This window comes from Ochotona princeps, chromosome 21 (genome assembly GCF_030435755.1).
Source record: "Ochotona princeps isolate mOchPri1 chromosome 21, mOchPri1.hap1, whole genome shotgun sequence".
NCBI classification, from domain to species: Eukaryota; Metazoa; Chordata; class Mammalia; order Lagomorpha; family Ochotonidae; genus Ochotona; species Ochotona princeps.
This window is the reverse complement of record NC_080852.1, coordinates 19839573-19858501: the sequence shown is the minus strand read 5'-3', so window position 1 is coordinate 19858501 and position 18929 is coordinate 19839573. Positions and strand designations below refer to the sequence as shown.

At 46.1% G+C, this 18929-nt stretch overlaps 1 pseudogene; it reads left to right on the top strand.

Moving 5' to 3' along the window:
* The first annotated feature begins 3525 nt into the window (after nucleotides 1-3525).
* LOC131482933 (protein BUD31 homolog) lies at nucleotides 3526-17506 on the top strand (annotated as a pseudogene).
* The last annotated feature ends 1423 nt before the right edge of the window (nucleotides 17507-18929 follow it).

Sequence of the window (18929 nt, the reverse complement as noted above, 5' to 3'; positions counted from 1 at the left end):
AAAAATTCCCCACACTTGCTGACCACGCTCCCTACACAGCAGCCAGAATGACCTTTTCAGCACTGAGACGTGCTCTCCCCCCACACACCCCAGGCCCACCGGCCACCCTCACAGCAGACACCCTCACAGGGGATCGCGGATGCCTGGACAGCACACAGTGCCTCTGTGTGCCCCGAACAGACCCAGCTTGTTCAAGGTGCATGAGTCACACTGGCTAGTCCCTAGCCACCCCAACCCCTCACCAGCAGCTTCTCCCTCCCTCCAACCGTCAGACCTCGGCAAGGCCCTCTCCTGCACCCAGCTGGCCAAAGGTAGGTCCTTTAGTAGTCGCTTGCAGAGCAGCCTGCTTCCCTCATCAAGTTCATCACCATTTGTTATCAGGTGCTTCTAACTGCTTTGTGCTTGTGTGTAGCAATGCATTAGCTAAGTTCATAGTGTTCACTCCATAAGAACAGGTACCTTGCCTGTCTGGTCACCTCTGTATGTCCCGGATGTATGCAGAACCCAGCAAGGTCTACCAAATGAACATTTACAGAGTGCATGACGTTTTTCTTAATGTTACCTTCTTCATGGTCATTGCTGTCAGGAAGGTGCTCCTGGTTTTAGGGACTTGCCTTTTTTAAGATTGATTTATATGCACAGAGTGATGGGGACAGCCAGAAACATATCTCCCACGCTCTGGTTCACAAGCCAGGGCTGGACCAGGCCAAGGTCAGAAACCTGGAAGTTTATCTTGGGTCCCCCACATGGTGGCAGGGGCCCAGGCACTCGGGTTCTCTGTTGCTTTCCCAGGTGCATTAGAAGGAAGGTGGATCAGAACCGCCTCGAACCAGGGCTCTAAAACAAGATGTGGCTGTTGTAGGCAATGTCTTCACTCACCGTGCCATACACCAGCCCCCTGTGCTTACTCTGTATCTGGCCACATTACTCATGAATTCCATCTTGGGTTCCAAATGCTTTTCTGCTAAGCATTTTGAAATCTGGGCTATACAGCTAATAGTTTGCAATCATGACCTCTGCCTTCTCATTTCCTAAAATTACACAAATTATTTCAGCTTTCTGCCTTATCGCCAGGCAGCCTCAGTACTTTAGGGTGGGGTCAGAGTGACCTGGATAGGACGAGAACTGAGGAAACAGGACGGAAAGGGCACAGCTAAGGGATATTCTGTTCAAGGGTTGGTGGAATTTAGTAATAGGCAGCAAAGGAGGAGAAACCCATTCCAATGTGATTCAGGCCTTTTGAGGCCTTGGTTCCCAGATCACTTGGTCCCACAGAGCAAGAAAATGCCCACACACACCCTCTCCCCAGCCCCCGCCAAAAAAGTTAGGTCTGCATCTGGGGCAGAGGTGCCACTTGGGATGGCCACATCCTACATCAGAGTGCCTAGGTTCAAGTCCCAGTTCTGCTTCTGGTAGTATCTTCCTGCTAGTGCAGACCCTAGAAGCGAGCAGGTGCACAAGTGTTGGCGCGCCTAGCGTGTGCATGGGAGACACAACGGAGTCCCTGGCACAGGGTGCAGGCAGGCATTTGGGGCTGTGCCAGAGGATGGGAGTTCTCTGTATTTCTGCCTCTCAAGCAAATTAGACTAATATTTTCTAAGGAGGTTGCTCTGGTTAGCCAACTATCTATTTTATCAAGTGCCCCTTTTTAAGCAACTACCAAACACTATCATTTTTACTTTCTAAGTACCAAAAAATCCAAAAGGCTATAAACTGAAAGCAAACATTATTATATAGAGATACCCAGGAGAGAGAAAGTTATTTGGAATTCCCACTTTAGAAATGGGTCTGAGGATGCAAATTCATGAAAACATTAGCATGGAGGTGTTATGCTTTGACACTTTGACTACATCCAAAATATCTTACAATAAGTAACACTTTTCTCGTTTATATACACGGGGTCTTAACTGAGCTCCTCACAGCCCAGCCATGGACTGTGACAGAAATGCCAGACGTCTCTTCCTGTGCGTGAGGCAGCCTCCCCTCGGATGCCCCTGTTGACCAACACATCCCCTCACAACTCACAGCCATCAGACAGCTGCCTCTGTGTCACCTGAGCACAGCGACCACCTCCATGTCACCACGCAGACCACCACACCTGGCTAGTTGACGCAGAGAACGCCTGTGCCCCCAGCACGCCTGCTCCAGTCGGGAGGCAGTTGCGGCCCTGTTGCCCATGCTGGAAGTGTGAGCCTGTCCACAGCCCAGTGTATCACGGGAGAACCGGCTGCCTCCAGGGGCCACATGGCAACCACAAGCTTTGGAGAACACCATTTCCCCATGACCAACTTCCAAAGCTTTGTTGTCTCTCATCAACATCGATTGAGAGCCTTGTGTATATCCGATCAGACACCTGCAGTGCCTAGCACACAGCTGGGCTGGAGAAGGCACAGAGCTAATACCTCAGCTTTCCCTGACATCCCTAGAAGGAGGTCATGGTCAGGCAATGTCTATCCGCTTGAAATTGTTCTTGAAAGACTGGAAGCCTTGGGCTGGGTGGTCTACCTGTGGCTGGGATACTCCCACTGCACGTCAGAGTGCCTGGGCTCAAGCCCCCGCTCCAGCTTCCTGCTGAAGCAGCCCCTGCAGGTGCTGGTAGTGGCCCAGGCAGCTCCTTTCCTACACCTGTGGGGAGGGCCTGGATTGGAGCCACTGGAACCCAGCTCTGGATCTTCCCCCAGCAACTGCAGACACCGGCGGAGGGGCTGACAGATGGGGGCTCTGTCTCCCAAATACATCACAAGCTTTTAAAAAATCCACAGAACTATTTTCTCTCCTCCTCCACCTTCTCTCTTGCTGTTGGACATTCCAAGGAAACGCAAACCATCTTGTAGAGGTAAGAACCCTTCCACCTGTATTTCAAGCAAATGGACACATTTCAAACTGCTATGATAGAAGTGAATAAACCACTCACCAGCTCAGCAGGCAAACGTTTGCGTTCATGATGACGTCTGTCTCCTCGCGGTCAGTGGCACAGCCCCTGCATCTCCTCCTCTCCTCTTGGATGTGCAGAAAGTGAAAATCCAGATGCTGCAACCACAACACTTGGACCTATGGATGGAGAAGTTGGACAACAAGGATTAACATTCATTTCATCACTGCATGTGTCCAAAGTATCTTTAACAAGTGCATATCACTTCCCTTTTATGTTATCCAAGTTCACTGAAACACAGGAACCCAAATATAGTTCTTCTGGTGGAAGAAACTGATTTTTGTAACCAGGCCAAAAGATCATGTGGGTGTCAACCCACACGCTGTGACCTAGTGTCACTCGCTTCTCTGCCCCGGGTTTTTCACAAACACCATCTCTGATCCTTATTACCCTGGGCATCAGTCCAATTATTATCTCCATTTTACAGAAGAGTCCGTTAATGCTTAGGAAGTCAAGTGACTTGCCCAGGTCTACATGGTGGCAGGTGTCCAAGGACCCTGTGACATGAAAAGCCCTTCAACTACTTGTGGTAGGCCTGGGCGGGACCGGGGCACCCAGTACTAACAGATCCTCTGACCATCTCTACAGCCTCGATGTACTCTGAGATCCAGCGGGAGCGGGCAGACATCGGGGACCTAATGTCCCGGCCTGATTACAGAGAGTGGAACCCAGAGCTCATCAAGCCCAAGAAGCTGCTGAACCCCGTGAAGGCATCGCGGAGTCACCAGGAGCTGCACCGAGAGCTGCTCATGAACCACAGAAGGTGGGGATAGCGCTGGGCTGCCCTGGCTGGGCTGGAACAGGTGCCCCAATGGAAGCAGCCCAGCTTCACCCTGGGTTCCCCCAGGCTCAGGGTGGGAAAGGGCGCCCCTAGTGGTCAGCAGACACTGCAAAGGTCCATTCCCACAAAGCCTCGGATGCCCACTCAACCAGAGCACTCAGAGTGCACCCAGTCCTAAGAGCACAAGGAGTAGGACTCGGTTCCTCACCTCCAGAGGAGGTGCGTGCACAAGTGGGCAGGAGGAGAGAAGAGCTTCTTAACTTACATCAGGGGCAGAGTGAGCGATAGAAACCCAAATGTCCACTACAGCCAGAGCTGGACCAGGCCAAAACCAGGAGCCAGGAGCTCAACCCAGGTGTCCCACAGGAGTGACAAGGACCTGAGTACGTACATCATCACCTGCTAACTCCTGGGCTGCACACTGACAGGAAGGCAGAATCAGGAGGGGAGCCGGGACTGCTGGCTGCTCCTATATGGGCTGTCTGCATGCTGAAAGTGGGGCTTTGACAGGGCATAACTAGGCCTGGAACCCCAGAGCAATCCAAAGTAATGTCATGCAAGAGGTGATACCTCAGCTGAGGCTCAGAAGAGTGAGCCAGGCTAGGAGGTGGGCATTGCATGGCATGAACAATGGGCAGGACACACGAGCAGTTCAGTGAGGCCTGGGGAGAGGCTGAGGGGGCAGCCTGGGAGAGCTTCCAGCAGAAGCAGCACATGATATGGTTAGATTTGGCTTGGGAGGAGTGCACTTGCCGTACTGGAAGGTGAAAGCAGGAAGCAGAAGGCCCAGATTAAGGGCAGAGAGAGGAGCTCCAGGGGCAAAGAGGTGGCAGCAGGGCAGGGACTCTGCAACTGTTGGGAGAGGGTGGCCTGGGCGTTCCAGAACCAGGAGGAACGCAGCAGCGCCTCTGTGGCGCCCTCTGCTGGCCGGTTCTGGTACTGGAGCCGGTTGAGATCTGTTACTGTTTTCAGTTGTGGCCAATGTTGTAGTGGACATCCTGTTATATCCTGGTTGTTTGGGATTTTCTTCTCACTCGGCATTATTACATGAGAATTTCCTCTGGTTGCCTTCCAGACGCATCCTCTTTAATATCAAAATTATCACCATTATCAAAATCAGAAGCTTGAAGACAAGCCAGGGGAAATACTCGCAAAACTAATAGATTATATTCAAAAGAGGTATATATATATAAAAAAGTAGTAAAACCAGATCTCTTAAAAATACACAAGGGGCCAGTGTTAGGGCATATTAAGGCATCAGCATCCCATCTGGGTACTGGTTTGAGTCCCAGTTGCTCTACTTCTGATCCAGCTCCTTATTAATAGCCTGGGAAACCACAAGAAGATGGTTTAAGCATTTGGCCTCTGCACACATGTGAAAGACCTGGATGAAAAGCGAGGCTCCTGGCTTAAGATGGGCTCAGCTCAGGTTGATGGGATCACTGGGGAGTGAACCAGGAGATGGAAGATTTCACTGTCTCCTCTGACTCTGCCTTTAAATGAAAATAAATCGTTTCTTTAAAAAAAAAAAGTCTACAAGAAAAAAATATAAATTAACAAAGTAGCTACAACTAATTCACAAAAGAGGAAATGCTAGTCACTCCTAAATGTATCAAAACCTATTCTTTGTGAATAAATGAAAATCAAATATTTAAGATTTGGTTGAAAGACAGGAAAGCTCTTCCATCGGCTGGTTTGCTCCTCGAATGGCTGCAGCAGGCAGGTCTGGGCCAGGCCAAAGCCAGGAGCCTAGAGCATCATCAGGGGCTCCCCACATGGGAAGACAGGTGCCAGGACCCCAAGCACTCATCCAGGCAATCAGCAGGGAGCTGCCTCCAAAGTAGAGCAGCTGGGCCTCGAACCAAGGCCTAACATGAAATGCAGTGTCACAAGCAGCTGCCTAACGCCCTGGGCCACAATGCAGCACACCCCCCACACCCATGCTGTTCCTTAGCCCAAACCACCTAAGACTGTACCAGCATTGTGGTTATGACCGATTTTGCCTGGATGAGGTAGACTCCCGCCAACCATCGTCTTCCCTTCCCTTGGCAGTGAAACATAACATCCTGGGCTTTTATTTACACCTTCAAAACGCAGCCTATGCTGAGCCTCTGTCCCATGCCAAGCCCCATTCCATGCCCACCATCCAGCCATTTCTCAAGCTGACTCCAATGAGCTCCAAACACAAAGCCTCCTTTATTTTGGCACTGAATCACAGCCTGTGCTAAGCAGCAAGAGGAGCATCCCGATGCCTCCCTGCTCCCCACCATACCTCCCTGCTTCCACCATGCCTCCCTGCTCCCCACGATGCCTCCCTGCTCCCCACGATGCCTCCCTGCTCCCAGCCATGCCTCCCTGCTCCCAGCCATGCCTCCCTGCTCCCCATGTCTGCCCTGCTCCCACCATGCCTCCCTGCTCCCACCATGCCCCCCACCATGCCTCCCTGCTCCCCATGTCTGCCCTGCAGGTCAGGCAGGTCTTGAACTTTTGGCCTCCTAACTCCTGACTTCCAGAAACAGCCTGAAAGACTCATGCTCCAGTTCCCATGTGCTTACTTGGCACACCAATGAGAAGGTGCTCAGAAAGCATTGCTGTCCAGCAGTTTGTTTCCCATTTCATGCCAACTGTCAGAAACCAAGCCAGCTGAGGCAGTGCAAGTTTGCCACCTCCAGGTCACCCGAATGGCTGTCACCACAGAACATCTGGCCATGCTCAACATCCCAGCAGAATTCCCAGACCTTCCTGCCGCCAACAAACCACACATTGCCAGTCAGGTTGCTTCCCACGTGTGCCTGTGCCCTGCTTCATGTGTCTTACAGTTCTGTCATTTTAATTCCTATTTGTTTGGCAGCTTCTTACAATGTAGGAATGGGAACTGAGTTCTGGGTGGTGATGGTTGAGTTTGCATTTTTGGCCTGTGATCTGCTACTGGGCCCACAAAGAAGATTCAGACCTGTGGGAACTGCATATTGAATCCTACCCAAGGTTCCTGAACTCTACAGAGTATAACTGTTTAATCCATTGACTGGCCTTGTCTCTCTCTCTGCACCCTCTTTTTCCCTTCCCCCAATTCTACATGCTCAGTTTGTCTTGCCCTTGGTCTCACAGCTGACCCTTGAGAGCCCTGGTGTTTCTTCTCTCTCCTCCTCCACATGTGTACCATTTCATCACTTCCCTGCATGTCTCCCTTCCAGCCTAACCATTCCAGCCACAGCAACAAAACCCTTCAAGGCCTACAGTGGCAGGTTAAGCTGCTGCTTGCATGGTCAGTCTGTCCTACTGGACTGCAGGTTTTGGTTGCAGCTTCTCCACATCCACTCTAGCTTCTTCCTACTAATGCATGCTGGGGGAAAGGGTGAGGTGGGGTGATGGCCCAAGTGCTTGGATCTCCAATGCCACGCATGTGGGAGACCCCAGTGAAATTCTTGCCTTCTGGCTTCAGTCTGACCCAGCCTGTCTGCTTTAGGGATTTGGGACGTGAACCTGGACTATTAAGGAGTACGGGTTGTTGAAGGGTGCGGTGGTGTAAGATTCCTGACTTGTAAGCAACAGACTCCCTGAATCCCATAATTTACAGACTTGCTCAATGATCAGGCTCCATCTAGGAGGCCCAGGGATCCTGGCAGCTTTAGGGGTAGTCCCTGGAGGAGAGGGGTGTGCTGTTAGCAAAGCAGAGAGGACTGCTGGGCAAAGAAGGCAGGTGCCTATCTGGGCAGTCTAGAAGCATTTTCTCTGCTGCTATTTCAATTTCTTCTGTCATCTCTTCTTGACCATCTCTTACTGTGTCTCACTGCATACCACTCGCAGCTACCCACAGTCCACCTGGCAGAACCCAGCCGCTCCACAGCCCACACATTCACGTCTCACGCAAGCAGTAACTCTCAGAAAGCCCTGAGTGGGGATTCCAGTTGGCCACCAACTCTTCTGTACATGAAGGTAAGGAGTTGCTTTTGAACTGAGCCACTACCTTGAAGCTGTCTGCCGCAGTCTTGCTATCCACTTATTACACTTTATTTGCCTTTTTTAAAAGAACTTCATTTCAGCTGAGATTTCTTTGTAGGCGTTGGAAAATAGAAATAGATGTGCTTCATGCTGCCAATTTTAAACCAAAATAGGGTGACCACTTTTTTGCAGTTTCAGTGATCATGAACTTGGGCACTGGCTGTCAGGTTTTGTTCCTTAGCAGAGACTCCTGCGGAGTGTTTGGAAATGTCCACACCTAGTCCCACACCCGAGTCTGACTTGGTGGGGACTCCTGTAGCCCAAGCACTGGGAACTTTTAAGGGGGTGCAGAAGCTCTGCCCAGTGGCATGTCTACCTGTGGGAAAGACACCATGCTACTAGTTTACATTCTCAAGACCTTAACTTTCATTGTTTTAAACCAATCCATACCAACTGCTTACTATTGTAAATGAATACTAAAATATATAGACAGATTCAATATGGAAATGCATCTTAAGATAATTTGGTAACAATCTTGGGATATATTCAGGTTCTTGTTTCATATAATCTGGGTGCTTCTTAAGAGACTTTAATTAATGTAGCTCTGAATTGCTGTTTAATTACAACAACAAGTTAATAAGAATTATGGAAAACCAAATGGCAGTGAGCCCTTTAATCAAATCAACAATTTAGTACTGTAGCAAGTGTAAGTTTTCCCTCCTTTCAATTACTTTTATTTTCTATTAAATTCAAATACTGACATGTAACATAGGTAGGTACATTTGCAGAATACCTTTTCCTATTGCGTCAGTCCTTTGAACTAATTCCTTATTTTTTTAAGCACCGGCCATGTTTAATAACAGACTGGTGTAGTCACATAATGTACAACCAACAGGACAATTGAAAAAACTAATTTTAAAATTGCCCCTTGGCTTTAATTAAAGCTTTAGCTCCTGGAAATTTCCTGACAGTTCTTTCAATAAAAAAAAATAGTGTGCAACACAGCAGATACAATGCCAAATTCAGTCAAAATATAACCTAGAATAAACTATCAATTTTCAAAATTTAAACAAAAACTAAGAATCATCTATATAGTTTCATAACAGGATTTTTATTGCATACGTCATTCATTTTTTATTCCAGAAAAGTTGATAATAAAGAGAATTCTTATCCAGAGAATTCTATTTTCTCTTTCTCTCATAACTATAGTTAAAATGAAATAATCTAACTGGGTCTAGAAACCATGATCATTTATAATTGATCATTTATAATTGATCATTTATAATTGATTTTCTAATTGAGGATCATGAGATTTACACTGGCAAGTGAGTTGTCCAAAGGCAGCTGGGTGTGGATGGGAGAATAGAATCCATGGTTCCTCATGTGAGAGCCAATTCTTTTCCCACCCTGAGGAACGGATGTGAGGATCCACTCGACAGATTCAGAGTAACATCACAAGTCCCTCCAGGGGTCACCAGAGCATGAGTTTGGGATTTGGTTCTCACTTGCATTTTTCCTTCTGTTTTGCTCAGGACACAATCTCTCTCCCATCAGTGATGAACCTTTATACTTCAAGGATCAGTATTTTCCAGTATGTGTTTGATGAAACAGAACTGTCACTATATATTCATGAGTGCAGTGGGAATGAGGAGTGGTCTCTGACCCAGTAAAGTTACACAGTGCTGGAGGCTTGGGGCAGTCATTTGCCTTCACTGGACAAAGTTCTCAACAGCTTCAATAGACTCCCATGCACTGAGAATTGCAAGGGAGGAGGAGGGTGAGCAACACTCTGCACATGGATTTCATCTGTAGAAGCCATCTTGAGGGCCTTGGCCCCCATGCCTGCTGCTGGTCACAGCTCCAGAGCCCAGGTGCCCTGAACCCTTTTCGCCAAGTTGGTTGGTTTGTTTTGGGGATGATTGGTTGGTTCACTGCTTTGTTGTTGAGCTGTGCAAGAACATGTGCGCTTATATACTGTTTGGTATCAGTATGTAAGTGTATAACCTATATAACTTATCAGTACATAAGTGTATATACTGCTTGGTATTAGGAAGAGGTGTTTGGGCTTATTATATTGTTTCATTGTTTCTCCTTTCGTCTTTTGTTTTGCCTAGGTATTTCACAGATCCCTAACCAGGCTGTAACAAAACTATTTCTCAGATTCACTTTTCATCCACAGTAGCAGGTGCTGAAGCCTGAGCACTCGCGCTGCCCTAGCATTTTGTCCCCTACAACACAGATATTCAGCTTCATCTCCGAATTTAGAAATAGATGATGCAGTTAACTGATAACAAAGGATAATTCTAAATGAAAGTTCATTCATCATGAATATGTCAGCTTTCCATCTTAATGAATATCTTGGTTCTGGTTTGCATGGTTTCAATATAATTTATCATCCCATGAAGTCAAAATAATTTGACTTATAAGAATTAAATGACCAATAAACATAGGCCACAGATAACACTAATTTTTACTGCTGACATATACTTGTGTAGTTAATCACCTGTAATTCCATGAAGCATTACAGAAGTGAAGTGTGGGAAATGGTATTGATTGGTTTTCATCAGTCCAACTTATCATTGTCAATGTTTATGCTGAACCCAGCAAGATTTAAGCATATAAATTTGTTCCTAATAGTAGTAAGTATTGTCGATACTTTATCCTGTGAAGCAGGAGAAATTATCTCTAATTTGCTGTTAGGGGTCCTTCTAAAGCATGAGAGGAGGGGTGCTATTGGGACCTTAGTAACCAATATGAGCAAAGCCATCAAGGATTATTTGATTTACAAGATTTAGGATGGGGGCCCGGTGAGGTGGTCTAGGAGCTAATGCCCTCGCCTTAAATCGCTGGGTTCCCATATGGTTGCTGGTTCTAATCCCAGCAGCCCTGCTTTCCATCCAGCTCCCTGCTTGTGGCCTGGGAAAGCAGCCGAGGACGGCCCAAAGCCTTGGGACCCTGTACCCATGTGGAGACTTGGAGGAAGCTCCTGTCTCCTGGCTTCAAATCAGCTCTGCACTGGCAATTGTGGTCACTTGGGGAGTGAATCATCAGATGGAAGATCTTCCTCTCTGTCTCTCCTCCTCTGAGTATATCTGACTTTGCAATAAAAATAAAAAAGATTCAGGATAAGAACTTACTCTTTATTTCTAATAATATGCCATCCTAAATTATAATTCCTACTAACAATGGAGTTCCTGTAATATTTAAATCATATGTAAATCATATGGGATTAGCATCATCAAGTTTTGCCTTAGGACTTTCCAAAACACAGATTATCTGAACTAGATAAGATCCATCCAAATTTCCTCATTTGTTTTTCCTATTAGCTTCAAAAGTAGATTCAAACATTTTAAATCTTCAAAACTTACACACCTCTGAACCATCTCATTTGAAGAAAGAGCTTCCTTTTTCTCCTAAAACCCTTTGAAACTGGCCAGAGAATTTGATAGCACATTACTGTGGGCTAGTTTGTTAAGCAGTCTTCCCCCAACCCCTCAACAAGCACACAATACTTATCTTTTCTTTGACTTTTCAGTATCTAGAAAGTTCTAAAATCATCTCAGAGTCTAGGTCTGGACAATCAACTTTATCTTTTCAATTCACTTCCTTCAAAAGCTTTTAATCTGTTTAGCTCAGGTCCTCCTCAAGAACATCTACCATTGTCAAAAGAAATTCAAGGGAGAAAATGAATTTAGCTAAGCCTAAGGATCCAGGGATGTTCAAAGCCCAGACTGACAGAGAAAGTAAGTGCAGATTCTTGCTCTCATTTGCTGTGATCAGAAAATACATAATCACTCATAACGTCTATGCCTTAACATATAAAGAGCATAACTGTTTGTGTTTCTCTAACTTCCAACATCCTTTTGCTTGTTTAACCAGTTACTGTTTTCAGTCTAATATGTAGCTTTTTTACACCATAACTGCATTGTATTATCTGGGCATACTGCTTGCCTAGCTCTCACCTGAATAGTCCCACCCCTCAGCTGTGACCTGGGAAACACTATGGATCAAGACACCCTATTAGGCTAGCCTCTGGCCTAACCTATTCTCATCTCTCATCTTTGCCCTTTTACTTCTTATGGTGATAAAATGGGCAGATGGGAGATCCCTGAAGGAATACAGTGTCAGTGACATTTGATAGTTTCAACCAACAAACTAAACTTCATTTGCTGTATTTTCTGTGGCCAACCCAGTAAGTTTCCAACAACCTCACTAACTACCAACTATCACTAATGACCATAAAAATGGGGAAACATTTCGTTTTCCTTTTCTCCTTCTGTCTCACATAGCACTGGTTTCTGCTTGGGTGACACATTATCTTCCTTGTTCATGAACAAATTAACAAAGAGAGGAGGATTAATTGAGTGACCATGAGTAACTAATCAGAGCTAGTGTCTGGTCTCATGACTAATGTATCCACGGCAAATACAGCTGAAGGCCCCTCTATGTGGGTTTCCATTATTTTTGCTGCAAAATAAACTTAGCTTTAATTCCATTGTGCACAAAGTTTTAGCAGTACCTTCATGCGCTAATATTCAAGTCGTATGAATTTGGGACCCCCCTCTTTCCCTCCCTCCCTCCCATCTCTGTGGACCTCAGTTGATCATAAGTAACTGAAGCCACAGAAAGTGGAAATTCCTGCAGATAAGAGGTTATATTTGTGAGTACCAATTTTATGACTAAGATGTACATTATTTGTGCTATAGTTTCATTAAGTTAAATCCTCTTAGATTATGAGGGTCTGGCACAGTGGTGCAGCAAGCTAATCCTCTGCTTACAACAGTGATTTAAGTCCCTTCAGCTCTAGTTCCAGTGCAGCTCCCTGCCAATGACCTGGGAAAGCAGGTGAGAATGGCTCAAGTACTGAAGACCCTGCAGGCAAGTGCAAGACTGGGAAGAAGCTCCTGGTTCCCCATGTTGGGTCATCTCAGATGCCACTGTTGCAGCGATTTGGGTTGAATCTGCAGATGGAAGATCTCCATTGCTTTCTTGTAAATCTGCCTCTCAGAAAAGTTAAAATTCTATTAGATTATGGCCGTGAATATTCTGGGAACCTCACCAGTGAGTGAAAATCGCTCTTGCTGAGTTCACCTGTTGTGTGTGGGGCGTCAATCTATCTGGGGTTGTCAGGAAGGCCTAACCCAGCTTAACTTCTGCAATCAAGTCTGGGGTTGAGACGTCACCGCAGACTCCTGGCTACCTGTCATCTGTTGGTGTCTGTTCTGTTGTTCTGTGGTATCTGTTTCCCTTTTGTCAGCAATATGGGACAAAGTGTGTTGTCTCTTCCAGCTGACCACCCCTTGGCTGTTTTCTCAGGAACTTCAGTGAAAGTCAAGCAGCGCACAAGAGTTGTTTTTGACTTTCATAAATTTTGTGACTGAGAGTGGCTGACTTCCAATTTGTTGTTGTGTTTCGAGTTTTGTTTTGTCTTGCCCTAAATTCTGATCATGCAACAGAGTCAAAGTATGGCTCATCAGGTTTTTGAGTTCTCATCAGGTTTCTGAATTGTTAGAGTGTGGTAGCCACTGTCTGTCTTAATGTCTGTCATTTAAAACTGGTTCAACAAGTCTGGTACCAAGATTACATCTGCTAGTCAGAGTTCTATTCTCACAGTCTCCTAAGGTATATGTACATTTTGCAAAATAAAAGGCTTTGTCTTACAGCAACACTGCTTAGCCTCAGCACTGCTTGAGATTAAATGAGTGGCCTGGTAATAAATCTGTTTTATGCCACTCTTTTCCAATTAAAGTTGTTACAAAAAACTTCAAAGTTGTTTGCACTAAAAGTGCTAATGTATTTGACTAATGTATGTTTTCTAAGTCATCTTTGTCTAGTTAGTAAGTATAAACTGAGCAAAGGTAAAAGATTACTGTTACAAATATGATGTTAGATTAGGTATGTTCTTCCATGTAGGATTGTTGTGTCCTCAGTGAAGAAAAGGGTTCAGGAAAAGAAAAAATTATGGATTTCTTATGAAATATTTTCCCTGCAAGAGAATGGCTACATTACCCTGGAATGTAAAGCACGGTAAAAAAAAAACAAAACAAAACAAAAAAAAAAACAAAGAAAATTTAAGAAATGAGTCTCATTAGTATGCTAATAGTTGAATTAGTTGATGCAAATTTGTTAAATTATTAACATACATACAATAAAATGCTCAAGCTCTAATTGTTTATGAAGAGCTGAAGTTCAACAGTAAAAGTTGCCTCTGGATATAAACTGACTTTAAAGTATTTGAGAGATCACTTTATAAGTGTAAGACTATGATCTGTAAGCTATAAACTGTAACTGTAATGTATAACCTGACTAAATGAGTAAATGTTATTTTGTGCTCCTTTGTGTATTTTTTAAAAGATTTATTTATTTTTATTGCAAAATCAGATATACAGAGAGGAGGAAAGACAGAAAGGAAGATCTTCCATCTGATGATTTACTCCCTAAGTGGCCGCAATGGCCGGTGCTGAGCTAATTTGAAGCCAGGAGCCAGGAACCTCCTCAAGGTCTCCCATGCGGGTGCAGGGTCCCAAGGTTTTGGGCCGTCCTCAACTGCTTTCCCAGGCCACAAGCAGGGAGCTGGATGGGAAGTGGAGCTGCCGGGATTAGAACTGGCGCCCACATGGGATCCTGGCGTGTTCAAGGCGAGGGCTTTAGCCACTAGGCCATTGCGCCAGGCCCTCCTCTGTGTATTTGTTAGATTTGGTTTCTCTGATTGTGAGATTTCCAGATGGGTCCCGGAAGGGAGGGAGAATCCTGCCAGGATCCCCTCTAAGCTGCTCCCTGTGGAGTCTCATGCAGGAAGACCTCTTTGCAGGTGTAATCACTCCTGGGTCTTACACTGCCCAAGAAAACAGTGAAGATCTATAGGAGAGAACAATTTTTACATGGTGTGAGCCTGTGAGCCAAGTGTCACAGTGCACCTGCAGGCAGCTCAATGATTTTGACCCCCTGGCACTCAGGCTCCTATGTGGTCCTTCACACTACATCAAACTGACCTGTGTCACCCCATCAGGATTTTGCGGACGTGGTGAAGTGTGACTTCCCAGGCCCTTCCAGGCAAGACACCCTGGTCTCCACATTGCTCTCCCGTGGGTCACTCTCCAAGTCATGGAGACACCCAAGGAGCCCTTTAGAGATCCCAGAAAGTGAGGAGCTGAGGCCACCAGCCAACAGTCAGCCTGTACCAGCTAGGCACAAGAGTAGGCTGACTTCAGGGAGCATCAGCCAACTCCAACCCGATCTCCCGATGACCATAGCTCTTGCCAACTCTGATTACAAATTCCTTTAAGACTTCAATGTTCTGAAACTGAATCACACCATTGGCCTGTTACTGAGTCTCTAACAGAGGGGCATTGGATACTTATTATGCTCTGAAGCCAAATTTTAGGGCAACTGACTATACAGCACTTGGTAACTAATACAACAGGACTGAGAAGACAGAAGGAAGCAAGTCCAAGACACATCTTGTAAATCCCCTTATATAGGAGGGGGCTGAGTGTGGAACATACCAGTAATAGATCTCAGAGCTATCAGGTTTGGAGTACCTGCTGTGTAGGAATCCTTAATTTTTTTTATTGATTAATTACATTTTATTATGTGACACAGTTTCATAGGTACTGGAATTCTCCCCACCCCTCCCCAAACCCTCCCACCATGGTGGATTCCTCCACCTTGTTGCATAACCATAGTTCAAGTTCAGTTGAGATTCCCTCATTGCAAGCATATACCAAACAGAGTCCAGCATCTTATTGTCCAGTCAAGTTCAATGGCTTCTTAGGTATACCCTCTCTGGTTTGAAGACAGAGCCAGCAGAGTATCATCCCGATCAATTAAAAGCTCCAACATACCATCAGTAAAAATTTACATCATTATGGAATTAATTGACATAGTAATGAGTGGCCAATATATTAAAAATAAATGCTAAGGGAAATGAGCCAATCCCAAAAGGTTAAATACCACATGTTTGCCTTAATTTAAGATGATATGATGTTATGTATAACATGTTATGTTATGTACGTTATATGTTGTGTATAAACTAAAATTGAAACGTCAATGAGGTGGTCACAGAAGGTGGTTAAGAACTAGCATTTATTTTTAACATACTGGAATCCTTAATTTTTAAGATCCTATTTACATAGGTACTTTAAAGGTGGAGTGATGAAACAGAGAAATCTATTCTTTGCTTCACTCCCCAAGTACCTGCAGCAGCTAAGGTTGGGCCAGGCCAAAACCAGGAGCCAGGAACACCATCCAGGTCTCCCACATGGATGGCAGAGATTCAAATACTTGAGCCATCAATTGCTACTCCCAAGGTCCATTACCAGAGAGCTGGTTCAAAAGCCAGCACTCTGATACAGGATGCCAGCATTCCAAGTAGCGGCTATACCCACTGTATCACAACCCAACCCCTTTCATCACCTTTAGTATCCAGATTCCAAAATATGCAATACAATCTTTTTGTCTCAGGCACCTTGGACCCTGTGTTGGGTCTCAGAGTTGACAAAGGTCAAGGGCATGGGTGGGGCAGCCAAGTGCATGGGCAACATCCTCACCAGGCAGCACAGAGACCTGAGGCCCCTGCCTTCAGCTGGAACACCTGGCCTTCAAGCCCGCCTGCCCCTCAGGAAGAGCCCAGCCTTTTAGAAAATACTGTGAAACTGTCACTGTCCAAACACCTGTGATTCCCTCCTTCCCCCTGCGTGCTTCTCTGTTCAGATCCTCTAACAAACGCACACGTAGCAGAAAGCTAAACCCTTGAGAAAGTGTAGATAACCCCTAGGCCTCATAAAAGCAGGCTGTGGATGAGGAAAATACACCCAACAATAAAGCTTGTCTTTGATATAAGGAAACTAGAACAGAAATGCACTTGGCCTTAATTGATCCCTATAATCTGAAAACATTCATCTCAATCAACTGGACTCTTCAAAAACATTTGCTTTTGATGTTTTCATGGGTGTGAAGCAGGGGACAGAACTGCATCCAGCTGCAGTGTGAGGAGCCCTAGCAGGCTTTGGTCAGCTGAGCAGGACCTCGGGGAGGCGCTGGAACTCTCCTGCTGCTTGCCAGCATCTGTGTCAGTTAGGATTTGGAGGCAGGAAATCGAACCCAGGTACTTTGATGGGAGATGCAGGTGCTTCAGCCACTAGGCTAAACACCTGTCCTGCGGCTATCATTGTGATCGTTGCTGTTAATCAGAGAATTTTAGCGAGTAAGGTCATAACCTCAAACACTTTCCAGTCCATAGAAGAGTGATAGAAACACACACGTCAGAGAAGTGGCAGCCTGCAGTGGAGTAGTTTCCAACGAGGCAATCACACAGTCAGCACGCTCGGAGGAGCCTGTAACTGCAGAGACCCGAAACAACTCCTCTTACCACTCGTGAGAAGTTGCCCTGCAGATAGTTACAGATTGCCTTAAAGGAAGATGTGCCGAATGTGAAAGGAAGCCGCAAAGCTCCTCCGGACGGCTGGGAGTGGATAGAATCAACCCTGCATGTGTTAGATCAAAAGCTGAGAGAAGCAGAAACAGAACTTCACAAGGGGAAGAGTAAAGTGGAATCTGTGGACTGTCCTCAGGATCCACCACCAGAAAACCCACTCCATCTTCGAGCTCTTCTATAGGTGGAAAGCCGTCTGCAGATCACTTTATGAATACTGTATTAAAGAAGGCTACACAGACAAAATCCTGGTTGCAAAGTGGAAGAAAGGCTATGAGAATTTATGCTGTCTGTGGTGCATTCAGACAAGGGACACAAATTTGGCACAAATTTTATCTTCCAGGTTCCCAAAAGCAAGCTGGAAGTGGGCCGCACCATTGAGTGCACACACTGTGGCTGCCAGGGCTGCCCTGGCTGAGGCCCTTGGGCTCCCGTCCGTCCCTGCCCTGGACTCTGGACTCTGGCTCCCTGCCTTTCACACCACACACTTTGCTAGGAGCAGCACTTCTCCCAGAGCGGTAGCCCTGCAGAGGAAGTGTATATCAGCTGTGATTTGTAAAAATAAAACTTTTAAACCTCAAAAAGAGAAACACACATGTTTGTAATATTCAAGAGGAGTGAGTGATAGTGACAGAGGAGCAAAAGCCAAGGGGAAATGACAGGAACTGCTTTGAAGAGGAAGAGCTGATTGGTACATCCACTCTGTCAGCTCCTGAAACTCAGCCATTCCTGTTTATCCCTAAGGGATGAAGACTCATGAGTGAGTGAGTGAATGAGTGTGAACAAATTAAAGGCAAAGACTTCAGCCTTCAGACAGGGGTAGGACCTCATCCAATAGTTTCTTGGGACATTTCACATCAAGGTCTAGGAGCTTGGTTAAGCCAACATGCTTTTTGTTCTTTCACAGAGACTACCAACACTGAACTGAGTCAAGAAATGTACCTAACTCTCTTGGTGGTCAGTTCAAGCCAGTGGGCTACAGCTACCAAGAGAAAATTACCACAGAAGTCCCACTTTTACTTGGGTTTCTTGGAAACCATCAAAGAGGAGTCAACATCCCCCAAGCACCTTCCTCTTCTCGCAGTGGCCCAGCCCTAAGAACCAGCCTCTCTGGACAACTCCCCGATTTCTTTCTTCCCCTCCCATCCACCTGTCAGCCCTTCGTGCCTCACTTCAGCCAGGCTTTCTGAGCTAACTCTTTCCCTCTTTCTTCTTTGGCCATCTCTGTGCAGATGTACATGACAAACACTCCGAGACCAGGATGGTAACAAGGACCCACCTCAGATAGGAGGAAGAGTATAAAAGGAGAAGGCGGCAAATCCAAATAGTCAGGGCCATATCTCACAAAAAGGAAAGTCGGAATACAGTCTGCCACACTGCATCTTGACGAAACACCATGGGGGAGGGGTGAGCTGATGACAGGCAGCCGCATAGGTCAAGTTCACAAGGGCACAGAGCTCATTGCCCTCCCTTCCAATCACACAGCAGCAGCAGCAGCAGCAGCAGGAATTCTGTCTCATTCAGAATCAATCCAGCTTCCCACGGTAATGCTGGGAGTCAGGACGCCCAAAGAAGCTGGCAAAGGCACATGCCCCCTGGTGCCCTACACTGTGAATAGTGCATGAAGCTCTGTGTGGAGGAGGAGCTAAGCCCATAATACACTCCAAGCATGGGAGCACCATGGCTACATCTCCCCCCACACAGAATTCCTGAGGAAAGCACTAAAAAATCAAGACGGAAGGAAGAACAACAACGAGGAGACGGCTCAGAATGTCTCTGCTTTAATGAACTCTGAACCACTAACCAGAGGTGGCACAAGTTTAATTCCCCACATGTGCTCA